Source organism: Mustela erminea, chromosome 1, assembly GCF_009829155.1.
Source record: "Mustela erminea isolate mMusErm1 chromosome 1, mMusErm1.Pri, whole genome shotgun sequence".
Lineage (NCBI taxonomy): Eukaryota > Metazoa > Chordata > Mammalia > Carnivora > Mustelidae > Mustela > Mustela erminea.
Genome location: NC_045614.1, coordinates 201927317 through 201941817, shown reverse-complemented (window position 1 = coordinate 201941817; position 14501 = coordinate 201927317).

Genomic DNA, 14501 nt, shown 5'->3' with positions numbered 1-14501 from the left:
AAGACTCCTTTGTTAACACATGTATTCTGGTTTGGGTTTTTGTAGCTTGCCAGCACATTTTATCACTAAATAAGGATCCTCTGTATCCCTCATAATGATTTCATCCCCTTTAATCTGGTTTCCTTAATTTATTTTTTCTTTAATCTCGTTCTGTTATTACCTTGGGCTTTTATTACTATATTCCTGGTATTTGGTTTTCTGTCCTGTTACTTTCAACTTTTTTTTTTTTTTTTGGTCATTATGTTTCAAGTCTCTTTTGCAAATAGCATGAAATTGTCATTTTCTTTTAAAACCAAGTCTTGGAATTACCATCTTTTTTTTTTTTTTTAAGATTTTATTTATTTATTTAACAGCCAGAGATCACAAGTAGGCAGAGAAACAGGCAGAGAGAGAGGAAGGGAAGCAGGTTCCCTGCTGAGCAGAGAGCCCGATGCGGAGCTCTATCCTAGGACCCTGGGATCATGACCTGAGCCGAAGGCAGAGGCTTTAACCCTCTGAGCCACCCAGGTGCCCGGAATTACCATCTTCTAATAAGTTTTAGTGCGTGTATATTTTACAATAAGTATCATTTCTTTACATTATTGTTTGTCAAGTATTTGATCTGATTTTTCTTTTCTCTTTTTCCTTTCTTAGACTATCTCTATTTTTTTCTTTTTTCTTTTCTTTTGAGAGAGAGAGTGTGAGCAGGGTGAGGGTAGAGGTAAAGAGAGGAAGAGAGAATCCTAAGCAGGCTCCACACTTAGTGCTGAGCCCGACATGGGGCTGGATCTCACCGCTGAGATCATGACTTGAGCCCAAACCAACAGTCAGATGCTTAACTGCCTGAGTCACCCAGGCGCCCCCTCCTTTCTATTTTAGAAGTTACACATTTTATTTTTGTTCTTTCAGTATACAGTATTCCACCTGTAGTACACCATTATCTAATCACTCCATCAATTATCTAATCGATGGTTGATTTTTAAATTTGCTATTAAAGTAATGCTTCAATTGGTAACTCGTATGTATGATTGTACACATGTGTTTGTAGATCTATAACTTAAAAATTTATTTATCTTAAAGATGTATTTATTAATTTCAGAGAGAGAGAGAGGAGCATGAGTGGGAGAGGCAGAGGGAGAAAGAGAATCTCAAGCAGACTCTGTGCTCAGTGCTGAGCTAGACACCAAGCTCGATCTCATGACGACGAGATAATGATTCGAGCCTCAACCAAGAGTTGGGTGCTTAACCAACTGCTCCACGAAGGCACCCCTATTTTATTTATTGTTTTTAAAGGTTTTATTTATTTATTTGAGAGAGAGAATAAGCAGGGGGAGGAGCAGAGGGAGAGGGACAAGCAGACCCCATGCTGAGCATGGAGCCCATTATAGGGCTCGATCCCACAACCCCGTAATCATGACTTGAGCTGAAATCAAGAGTCTTTGACATTTAACTGACTGAGCCACCCAGGTGCCCCTATAATATAAATTCTTATAAGTGATCCTGTTGATCAAGGACTATGTACATTTTAAGTTTTGATAGTATAGATAGCATACTTAAAGATAAATTTATTCAATGAACAGATTTAAGGCTTTCATATATGGTTACATATGTTGAAAGAAAGTGAAAATAGGGAAGTTTTAGGAGAAGTTACTACTGCAGTGTTATTTCTAAGGAATCTCCAAGTTGGGTGTTATTGTCAAGCCTGCCTGTAGAGATTAAAAGGACAAATTTTCATATATAGTCTTTCAATAATGGCATTTCTTTTTCTTTCCTATTTTTTTAAAAAATATTTTATTTGTTTATTTGACAGAGATCACAAGTAGGCAGAGAGGCAGGCAGAGAGAGAGAGAGAGGAGGAAGCAGGCTCCCTACTGAGCAGAGAGCCTGATTTGGGGCTCAATCCCAGGACCCTGGGATCATTACCCAAGCTGAAGGCAGAGACTTTAACCCACTGAGCCACCCAGGTGCCCCAATAATGGAATTTCTTACAATGAATATGGAGATAGCCTTCTTTATCTGCAGAACTTAAGAGAAGCCAAACTGATGCTTGAGCTGTTTGTAATGAGTCCATACAGGTCAACTTAAAAAAATGGTTCCTATAATCAAGACATATACATATGCCAGGCACAGATAGTCTCAACATCAGAACAGGCTGTATTTCCAAAGGCAGTGAAAACTTGGATACATTTTCTCATTTCACTCAAGCCCTAAGCTCAGTGGGATATAGACAAGTATAAAATGATATTTCTTTCCTACAGGAGCTCATGATCTAGAAGAGAGGGCAACATGTATACAGATAAGTATGGGGCACAGAATGAAGCACTTTTTAAAAAATTTTTTATTTTTTTAAAAGATCTTTATTTATTTATTTGACAGAAAGAGAGAGATCACAAGTAGGCAGAGAGGCAGGCAGAGAGAGGTGGGGAGTGGGCTCCTGGCTGAGCAGAGACCCTGATGTGGGGCTTGATCCCAGGACCCTGAGATCATGACCTGAGCTGAATGCAGAAGTTAACCCATTGAGCCTCCCAGGCGCCCCCACAAAGCACTTTTATAGGAGAGCTACATACTGTACTTTGGGAGAACTGATTAGAAAAGTCACTGTGGGTGCAATGCTTTCTAGCATTCTTTTCCTATGTGCTAGGCACAAGCTAAAGGATCCAAAATTGTTGAGCTGTCAGCATTTGGGAAAGGGTAGGATTTTCCCAAGTGGACTCTTCAGTCTCCTGACTGGTGAAGCTTTGGCAGCACAGAGCCAGTTAAGGTGGTGGTGATATTTTGTGATTGTTTTCTTAGTCAAGCCACTCTTGAGGCAGGAACTGGCACCCGATCCCTTCACTGACCTTCCTTAATGACTGCTCTAAGCCGCCGCTGATGGTATGGGCATGGCTAGTCCAAGGTCGTTAATGTTTTTGGTTGGGGTGGGTAATGGGACCTGCATTTTAATGGCTGCTTATCCCCCAAAATGATCGGGTACCTTGTCGCTCTACCCGTGTGGCAGAACCTCTCATTACACAGAATAAACCGTGTGTGAACAGTAAACCGAATTACATCTGCTGCAGGATTTCTGCTGGGCGCCATTCCTGGTTGCCACATCAGCAGTAGCACTGGGTATAAACCGCTGTTTCTCAGAGTTGATTTAGGAACCATTTGCATCTGGATCACTTGGTTAACCTGGTAAAAGGTCGCTTCCTGAGCTCCGTTACAGAATCACAGCTCTGCAGTGGGAGCCTGGGAGCCTGCACCTTGACATGTTTCCAAAGTAAGAATCACTGCCCCAGCTCTTCACCTGTATGTAGAACTTTTCAGTCATTTGTTTGCTGTAATGACCTTTTATTTACTAAAAATCACCTCTCTGAGCCTGTGGGTATAGAGTAAAATGTTCAGTATATTTAAACTTAAGTTGTTTGGACAGTTGGACTTAGAATAGTAACGGTGTGATTAAGTCAGTAAGTATTTGCATAAGAGATAAACCTACAAGACAGTGGATTGGCCTCCAGGATACGCCTGTTCTAGTGCAGTCATTTATACATCACAACAAATTGTGATGGAGTGTTTTAGAGCCGGTGACCTGGGAAATCCCTGAATACTGCAAAGAAGCGTAGAAGAGTGATATTTGAGAAATCTATCTAAAACAAATCCGTACTCCAGTGGTTAGGAGTATATGGATTAAGCAGGTGAAGGCTCCTCCTGAACACTTAGATCTGTTATAATAGTACCAGAAAAACCCAAACCCTCTATGTATACATTATTTCCTTACCCTTACTGCCGTGAAAGAATTTGAAGTCCAGAGTGGAAAGCTGAACAGTTATGTGCAAGTTTTACTCTTGATTTCACTGTTTCCTAGTCATTATTACCTGAAAAACTACCTAATGGGCCAACTTCTTTTGAGTGCTTCCCATTTACAGACTTCTTATTTTCTTTCTTGTTTTTTTTTCTAAATTTAATTTTATATTTTCAGTGTACCAAGATTCATTTTATGCATTTTATGGCTAGTCCAAGGTCGTGCAATACGTGCCCTCCTTAATACCCACCATCAGGCTTACCCAACCCCCCACCCCCCACCCCTCCAAAACTCTCAGTTTGTTTCTCAGAGTCCACAGTCTCTCATGGTTTGTCTCCCCTCCAGTTCCCCTTAACTCACTTTTCCTTTCCTTCTCCTAATGTCCTCCATGCTATTCCTTATCAGACTTCTTACTTTCTTCAAGCTCTTTTTCTTCTTCAGAAGTTTTCCCTACTTTCTTTGATCAAAGTACTTGTCATCTCTTTATTTTTGGAAAAATTCTCATACTCCATGTTTATATTCTTGAATTCCCTGACTTCATTTCTTTCCCTGTCCTTATTCTATTTTTTCTTTTTTCTCTTTCTTTCTTTTTTTTTTTTTTAGTTACTGAGTCTTTTTGCTAAGAGTGAGTAGTCTTTAATTCAGCAAGTTTCTAGGGAAGTGGGTCAGATCCTAGGCAACTGTCTTGATATTCAAAGTTTTTTTTTTTTTTTTTTAAAGAAACCATGTCCTGCATAATGTCATGCTTCACTCTGTTCAGCATTCTGTGTACAAAATCAGGTTCCTTTTACCTTTTCCATCTGCCACGGCACCTGCTTTCACTTCAGGCCCCCTGAGTTTGTCACTTCAAAATATATACACTTGCTACTTACCCCTTTCTCCAACATAAAGACACACCCAGTCTCATGCATGTTCCAAGAATTTTTGGCACAGCTGAGCCTATCGGTCAAGAGGACCAATAGATGGGGAAATCAGGAAGAGCTGGGCATCAGAGAACACCCAGCACCCCTGGCAGATCTCGCTTCACTGGGTTGTCACCATGGGATTATGGTTAGGTTGGAGCTAGTGTGCCCTCACGGAGAGCCCATTGGATTTAATAACCAAAATCTGGAAGCGTTAAAGCCAGTGTTCATTTAACACGTAATGTGTAGTAGACACTGCGCTCTTTACACGCCCTCTTTCGCTTGAGCTCACCGTCCTCCTGAAATAGACCCATCGTGTCACCCGTGAGAAAACTGAGGCTCACAGAGATTAAGGAACTCACCCAAGTTTCATGTACTCAAGCGCTCTTTAAATAAAGCCTTTCACAGCATGGCTTTTCTCTTCTTTTTTAAAGATTTTATTTACTTAGCGCGAGCAGGGCCAGGGGCAGAGGGAGAGAGAATGTTCAGCGGACTCTGTGCTGAGCACGAGCCTGACGTGGGGCTGGATCCCAGGACACTGAGATCATGACCAGAGCCGAAACCAAGAGCTGGATGCTTTACTGACTGAGCCACCCAGGTGTCCCTCATGGCAGAGTTTTTCTTAAGCTGACTTTTCGATATTCATGGCTTTTCCTTATAACAGCAGGAACGTAATACTTGATGAGTCTATTCCAGGCCTAACATTCTGACTAGGCAGCAAGCAGGGGTGTGGAGAATTGGGACTCCAAACAAGGACTCCTCTTAGAGATGAGCAGTGCAGATAAATGCATGGTCTGAAGGAACTCCCTTCAATGTGGTGTGCCTACTCTGGGGCTCCTTGGAGCCAAATGTCTGTCTCAAGGGTTAAGAGGAGAAATTTAGGGTACCTTCGTGGCTCAGTTGGTTAAGCAACTGCCTTCGGCTCATGTCATGATCCCAGGATCCTGGGATTGAGTCCTACAGTCAGGCTCCCTGCTCAGTGGAGAGCCTGTTTCTCCCTCTCTCTTTGCCTGCCACTCTCTCCCCCCCCCCTTTCTGTCAAATAAATAAATAAAATCTTTAAAAAAAAAAAAAAAAGGAGAAATTTATCTTGGCAGCACACACAACTCAAGCACAAATGTGGGCCAGGTGGAGGGGATGCCCTGAGATGAGACTAGCACGTCCTGGGGATCAGGACTGTTCCCGCTGGTATTCTCATAATTTCTTCCCATTGTCTTTTTTTGGGTTTGTTTTTTGCGTAAATGACTTCTGAAATTACAGTTTATACTTTGCAAAAGAAAAAAGGCCATAACAAATTATTTTAAATCAACTGAGTGACTAAAAGAGGTTTATTTGGTTTACAACTGACAAAATGTTGAGAAGAGTTGCTAATACAAGTATCGCTAAATATGCTAACAATTACGATTAACTGTTGATTTGTAAATGATAGAGTCAATTATGGAAAAAAAAAAAAAAAACAGCTGCAGAGAAATCCAAATCTGAACAGTTCTGTAAATCAAATCATTAGCTTTTCTCTAACAAAGTGTGTGTGTGGGGTAACTAGTTCTTGGATGAATTTTACTAAAACATTAATGTAACACATTCTATTTTACAAATTAGTTCTATTTCACATAAGCCTCACACCAACCTTGTAAAGTGTTAGCCCCATTCTGTGGATGAACACACAGACTTTGAGAGGAAAAGTGGATTCTCTGACCCCACAACATGATTATGTGGCCAAGCTATTAAACTCAAGAACCCAGATTTGGGACTTCTTTTCAAATATGAATTTTTTTTTTTTTTTTATTAAGCCTTTGTACCTTGTAGGGAAAAGAGAAAGGTTTATTTCAGACATCATTTATCATGCTAATTGGTAAAATATTTCATTTCTAAAAAAACTCATTGTCATAGCCATACAGTTCCCCCTTAAGATTCAAATAAAAGTGTTAACTGTCTAAATAGGAAATTGTTAAATGAGGGGGCAAAAATGCCAACTTGTGAATCTGTTTAAAAATGTTGCTGGGCCATCCACGATGCAACTGCAGGGTCCTTTTAATTTTTAATTTCAGAGATACTCTAGAAATTTGTTTCAGAATGTGTTTAGTTCATATGTCTTTCAGCTGAGTTATGAAGAGTGCTGCTGAACAGTTACAGTGAACACACCATAACTTTGAATTAAAAACTACGCGAATACATTTTTCACTAAAAATAAAAACAAAGATGTGGGCTTGAAGATTCATGTAAAAGTGGTTGCATTCAGAATGCCGCTGGTAAATCTTTTAAATGACCTTACTCTCTTAAAAACTGAAGGTGGAACTTCTCGGTGACCAGATTATGATTAACAAAAACAATCAAGCCTGGAGTCTTAAGCTGATCCAGCAGGGTGACTCATGCTTCTTTGTCATCCTCCCACGGCAGCAGTTTGTTCCAGTGAATGCTAGTAACAGGCATTATACCCTGTTAATGCTAACATGTAGGAGTCAGTTGCAGGTAAAAACCCCTATCACGATTAGCATTAACAGCATACAGCCTACAGCAAGCCTCCAGCATTCAGAGGATGAGGCATAAAGAATTTAAAACCACAGATTTCCCCTTCCTGGTCTGCGCCACCTGCAAGAGAGAGAGAAATGGTTGTGTGTGCACACGTAGTCATAAAGCTGGAGTGAGGGAATGTAAATCTGAAAGCAAAAACAGTCTTTATTTTCCTTTTAAGACAGAGAGTGAGCTCACTGAATCCCAGGAAGTAATTTATTGAAAAGGGTAGGGAAACTGGCGATTAAAAGGCATTTTTACCTTTAAGTGTATTTGAGGACTATTTTCAAATCTATATTTTAAATTCGGAGTTATTTATGCATATGTGTCATGTTCTTTTAAAACAAAACCAAAACAACTCTTCAGAGTCGACACATGCTAAAATGTAAAGAGGCGACCCGTGAGTTCTGACAGTACGTTTTTGATTTAAGTTTTACCTGGGAACTAGATCATTTAAGTAAAAGGCCAAAACATTCAAAAATAGTGTTTTATGATTTGTGAAAATTAAACCTGAATTCATCTGGTTTATAAAGGTCAGATTCGGGCTAGATTTTTATTCTGTAGTAAACCGTTGAGGCTTTAGCTTTATTTTTTTTTTTTTTCAAGAGGTGTGGTATACGCAGTGGGGTCCCTCCTTTAATGAATCCATCATTAAATGGCCCCATTTGCTCTTTAGAGATTCCCGTGGGGAAAGCACCACCCAGTGGCTTTGGTTTTGATCTACGTAAAGGAAGTATGACTTAAAAAGTACTGTTTCTCAAACTTCTTGTCTTCAGCAATGAGTGGAGTAAGAAAAAAGAAAAAGATGAATTTGCTACTTCCTGTTAGAGTCTGATTTTACTCTCTCAGATAAAGTGACATTTCTCCCACAAGCTTCTGGTTTCAGTGTTACTATAGCAGAACCTAGAAGTTAGAGTACCATTCAAGTATGTGGTCTCCTCCATACAAGAGGGGAATCACCTTCTCTTTTATTTAATCATGAAACCAGCTAGATGTAAAACTGTGATTAAGTTCAAAAGAAATTCTAAAGTAAAAAATTCCCCAATGAATGTATTTTGACAGGGCAGAATATCGTGGTTTGGAAATTTCCAAACCAAGGAAATACATCATTCTTACTGATAGTAATTTTTTTCTTACCTTTGCTTTTTTTGAGATGAATTAACTTAAAGATGAAGAGCTTTGAATTAAATGATGTCAGTTGAGGATTTTAATGCCTTTTACATATTTTTTTTTAGTCAATAAAGACTGTAAAAATAACTTTCTCCCCCTACCCATAGTGCCTTAGATATAGTAAATACTCCATAAATATTAATATCCTTATGTTGGTTCTTCTCCAACCAATATAATTCAAACCTTTTTTAAAGAGCTTTATCTAATTCATATTAAAGGTAAATTGCATACTTATTCCACCCATATTTTCTTCCTGTTCTTTAAAGATGACATCTGAACACAGGTATTAAAAAAATGCATTTAGTATAATAGTTGGATTCTGTTTTTGTCTTTCATCTTTTTTTCACAAATTGATTAGAGTGCTCAGAAAAGTGACAAGTGTTTTTCACAATGTGCTATATACTGTATTAAACATTCTAACACCTTTCTTTTTATTGGCTCAGACTCTGAAGGTATGCTGAAACAAAAAACATCATGAGGTCTTCTGATCTCAGTGCTCAAGCAGAAACTGTGGTACCATGTATCTAGACAGACTTCTCAGGCACGATGAATTCCTAAAACTGCAGAGAATGAGCAGTTTGACTCTACTACAAAATTGTAAATCCCATTAAAAACAACGAGAGATGAAAAACATTAACCCCAATAAACAGAAGAAAGGAGAAAATATCCGAGAACAGCTTTTTAAAAAGTATGTTCAGTAGACTTGTAGACAATCCGATTGGCCAGAAGGCCCATGAGTATTGAAGTTGAGCTCACTCTCAGTGTTTTTGATGAGGCTTGTTAACGAAGTTAAGCAACGACAGAATTGCTCTGTGTCTGAACGAAAACTAGTGATCACAGACAACAAAGGCTGGGCTAATAGCCAAGACACTGGGCAGAAGATGCTGTCACAAGGCAGTGAGGAAAGAATACAGCCACCCCACCGGTAGAGTGTTAGGACACGAACTGGACGTAATTCTAGACCCAGCAATCAATAGCCACAGCTGCTAAGCATTTGTTAAGACTGTGACAAGCATAATTTCCAATGTTTGGCAATACATGAGAAATTTGTCTGGATCACACAATATAAATTAGAGCAGGAGTCTTCACAAGAGTGGTTCTGAAGACCTGCTTCAAAACCCCTCACTCCACAGTACTTGTAGGCCCACATCCATTGTCAAGATAAGCTTTACTATGGCACAAATCTAGGATTTCAAAGTAATTGAGTGTCAAAACCGTCCCTTCTCACCTTAGATAAAAATCTACCAAGGTGAAGCCCTAGGTATATGCTAGATAAATAATAGTACCAGATATCTTTCATCATATGGCAAGCCTACTTTTCCTCTGGTAGTAAGAACTGAAGGGAGCACTCTGGGGAAAATTTTCCTCAAATTAAGCTTTCCTAAAGGGTGATTTTTTTTTTTTTTTGAGGAGGGCCACATGATTTCAATGTTATCTTTTTAAAAATTATTTATTTTTTAAAAATTTTATTTATTTATTTGACAGAGAGAGATACAGCGAGAGGGGGAACACAAGGAGAGGGAGAGGGAGTGGGAGAAGCAGGCTTCCCACTAAGCAAGGAGCCCGACGCAGAGCTCGATCCCAGGACGCTGGGATCATGACCTGAGCTGAAGGCAGATGCTTAACCGGCTAAGCCACCCAGGCGCACCCCCCTCCCCCATTTTTAAGTAAGCTCTGCACCCACCGTGGGGCTCGAAGTCACAATGCCAAGATCAAGGGTTGCGTGCTCTATCAACTGAGCCAGCCAAGTACCCCAATCCTTTAATTCTTACCTTACTGATTTGCCAGGAAAGATGGTATCAGCTATATATTCAGAACAGAATATGTCCTAAATTTGTCACTAAGGATCTCTTTTCATGATGAATTATAAGTTATAGCCTTCCACAATTGTATATGTCTGTATATTTTCCCATTTTTCTTATTCCTAGCACCAGCTACTTAATATTTGCCTACCAAAAGAACTGCATGCCATAGAATTTTCTTTTAAAAAAGAGTCACAGTGGTTGAATTTCATAACTCAGCCATCATGAGTTTATTGATCCTGAAATGTGCAATTACTTGGAAACTATTTATTTGTTGTTATGAAGGGAATATACACCAATTTCTGCTAAAAGGCATGATCCTATATTGATGGAGCAGTACAAATTCTCATCCAAAGCCATTTTAATGGGTGAAAAGAAATTATGTTTTTGAAAATTAAAATGGTTAAATGCAGATAATTTCTTTGAAGTATTTCCCACATTTATTTAATTTTCTTATATACCAGTAAAAAACACAAGCATTAAAATGGAATTCAGTGTTGATCCCTGTTTGGATCCAATCACTACAAGTGACTAGTGACTAATTGCCTAAGAAAGCATATCTGGTATTCCCCAGAAGTTACTCTGATTTCTTATATTTGGAAGTTGCTGTTTTGGCTTAGGTCATGGTAATAAGCAGTGAAGATTAATGCAGGTATGTGAAGATCCAGATCCTGAGAAAATCTGGAACTGTCATGGTTAATCTTTAGAATGACAATTTCTTGATTACCATTTTGACCTAAGGTCAAAGGTGGCTGCAAACATGATCTCTCAAAAACCTGCCCCTCTAAAAATTCTACATCTGTCATAGTGCTTCCCTTCCCTTCCACTTAGTCTGAATTTCTTACCACTAGAACCATCCTTGGGGTGAGAGGAGGAAGTTGGCTGGCAAGGTTTCCGGTAAGCTGTTGTTGAAATGGAAAGAAGTTGTCTGGAGAGGAAGGAAAAGGTTGAGTTGAAGCCCCTCCCATCGGCACTTTGACTTAGTAGGTTAGTTAGCTAGTCATCTTTGGAATCAGAGATAGAGGACTGAGGAGAGAGGACTCAGGGTGGGAAAGTTTTAATGGGGATAAAGAATGATTTAGAGGAGAGATTAGGATATACTCCAAATATTTCAAGAGCTCACCCTCTTCATGTCCAGCCTAGAACAGTCACAGATGATTTAAAACAGTAGCACCTGACTGTTAGTTCAGCCCTCTGTGTTTGAACTTCCTACATGGTCTAAAATCTCCTAGAAAGTGTATTCTTTTTTTTTTTTTTTTTTTTAAAGATTTTATTTTATTTATTTGACAGAGAGAGATCACAAGCAGGCAGAGAGGCAGAGAGAGAGAGAGAGGAGGAAGCAGGCTCCCTGCCGAGCAGAGAGCCCGATGCGGGACTCGATCCCAGGACCCCGAGATCATGACCCGAGCCGAAGGCAGCGGCTTAACCCACTGAGCCACCCAGGCGCCCCTAGAAAGTGTATTCTTTCAGTAATTCTTCATAAAGACCTTGAGTATTGTGACAAAAAATATTCAAGTGGCTGGTTTTCTAAACTGTTTATTTGTATGAATTTTTAAAAATCACGTTTTCTGTAGAATGTGATTATTTTATGTTACATCTCAGTAACTGAGTTTTAAGATTTTATTTATTGAGGTAGAACAAGAGTGAGAGAGAGAGGCGGGGAGCACAAGCAGGGGGAGCAGCAGGCAGAGGGAGAAGCAGGCTCCCCGCTGAGCAGGGAGCGTGACTCAGTTCTCCATCCCATGGGACTTGGGAACCAAGAACCGAGCTGAAGGGAGACACTTAACCGACTGAGCCACCCAGGTGCCCTGTCAGTAACTGATTTTAAAGTTAAGTCAACTTCTGTGCTGTCAGGAAATGGGCAAAGAATATTATGTTTCCTTTTGAATTTACCCAAGTTCCAGCAGTAAAAAGGGATTGATGGTGTGGCCTGCTACTGACTGCGGTGGTAAGTAGCACCTGTCTTCCTGTCTTCAAAAGCACAGAAATGCATCTTCTAAAAGTAAAATGGATTGTTCTGTCAGAGTCACCCATATCCTGACCTCTTGGTGAATGCTAAGATCACTTTTTATATCATTAACTTTTTTTCTTACATTTAAGAAAAATTCTCTGTATAAGCCATTGCTGGGGAAAAAATGACCAACTCTTTATGTCATCTGCTTTCACAAAAATCTAACATCCTTTGATAATTCTAATTAGGAATTCTATTTTTTTTTTAAAGATTTTATCTGTTTATTTGACAGACAGAGATCACAAATAGGCAGAGAGGCAGGCAGAGAAAGAGGAGGAAGCAGGCCTCCGGCTGAGCAGAGAGCCCGATATTGGTCTCGATCCCAGGACCTGGGATCATGACCTGAGCCGAAGGCAGAGGCTTTAACCCACTGAGCCACCCAGGCGCCCCTAATTAGGAATTCTTTAAGGAAAATACTATTTCTAAATTAAGAGCTTCTGCTGAAAAGACTGGTTTGCATGCAAGACAGCTTTAATACAACATACCTTTCTGTATCTTGAAATACAGAAAATGAATGTTTCTAAAGATATATGCCAGTAATGATATTAATACATAAAACTAAGTGTGACACACTTTTGAACTCTCTCCAAAGAAAACCAACGTGGAATTCATAGGATCACTATGGAAAGGTCATAATGAGTGGCGTTTAACTGTGAATGTACAAATGAGAAAGAATCTGGACCACAGAGGATTATTCTGCTTTTCCCAATTTTGAAGATTTTATTTATTTGTCAGAAAGAGAGAGAGAACACAAGCAGGGGGAGCAGCAGGCAGAGGGAGAAGCAGGCTCCCCACCAAGCAGGGAGCCCGATGTGAGACTCGATCCCAGGACTCTGGGATCATGACCTGAGCTGGAGGCAGGGGCTTAACCAACTGAGCCACCCAGGCATCCCTGTTTCCCCTAATTTTAGAACTAGAAAGTTTTTGCTGAAACCACTTGTGATCTTATGTCCAAGCTAAGCAGCCTTCCCAACAGCCAGTGTTAATACCTTCACTTCTCAGATAAGAATGTGGGAGAAAACAGGTTAGAAGCATCTGTCCCCAGAGCAATTCTGTGGAGTAAGCAGGAGGAGGTCTAGAGCCAGCCCGAGTCCAGCCCCCCCCATCCTGAACCAGTGTGTCACAGCGGAGGGCCTTCCTCACTACCCCAACCTCCCGCCAGCTCAGCTGCTGGCCCGAAACGTGGCGAAAATGTTATCAGACCAACCTGGATAAAAACAACGGGCAGGAAGGAGTGAGCTCAGGAGGGAGATGCATTCTCTTCTTCTAAATCATGGCCATTCGCTCTCCTTCCGTAAGTTCTCCAAAGCTTTCCACATGCCCAACCACTTAAACGTTTTAATATATTTCCACAAGAGAACTGTAATAATTTTCTCTTTTTGTTTATAATTTATTTTCAATATCCTTCCCCTACCCCTATCCCCAACTTCCCAAGGGAAAAAGGAGACATGATGGCAGTTAGCAACCCTGGACTGCTCTGTCATCCTTTAAAGCGTTACCTTTTCTAGAGACCTCCTCCTCTTCCATTTGAGTTCACAGTGTTTGTTCTCAGTGTGGAATTTCTAGAAAATGCCTTCTTTGGAACACACTATGGGTAACCTCTTTGTCCGTTACATGTACTAGGGCCCATGTGTCTGGCATCCTAGGAAAAGTCTTCTTTTCTATTTCTAAAAGCCACAGTTTACACTTCTCTATTTACACTTCTCTACACGTGATCATGGCTCCGAACAAGGGGGAATCTGTGTACTGGGAACTATGTCAGGAAAACTGAGCAAGTTCTGGGAACAAAAGGTTTGGTTTTGCCTGTTTAAAAGTTTTCTTATGATATACGGGAATACCCTGTTACAAGGCATACACCATACCCTTTATTACTTACATCCCCACAGTGTTCTACTCAGTGTCTTAACACACCAACAGAGGGTCATGTTTGGTACTCCTCAAGCTGTCTCTAGATGTGTGTCCTAAGTACACTTAGGCACTGTCTACCTACTTAAATTGCTTCTCAGATACGGGCTTGCTCACCTTGCTTTCTTTCTTTCTCTTACAGACAGTGAACTCCTGGAGGCGGGGCTCTCTTCAGGGTCCCTGGTGTGACCCTCTCTCTCTGCCTCACACCATGCTGTGATTTTCTCTTGTCTCTTCCTCAGGCCTGAGGTATCCTTGAGGGCAGAGACAGGGTCCTACCTCAGAGCTTGATACATGGCTAACCCTCATTAGTTCTGTGAGTAAATGCTTGAGATACTTCAAAGGCATTTCTGTTTGCACAACTGGCTTGGCTCTGGCACTGGAGCAATTCGGTGAGATTGAACTAATATGCAGATTTTTGGAGAACTAGTATCATAGAA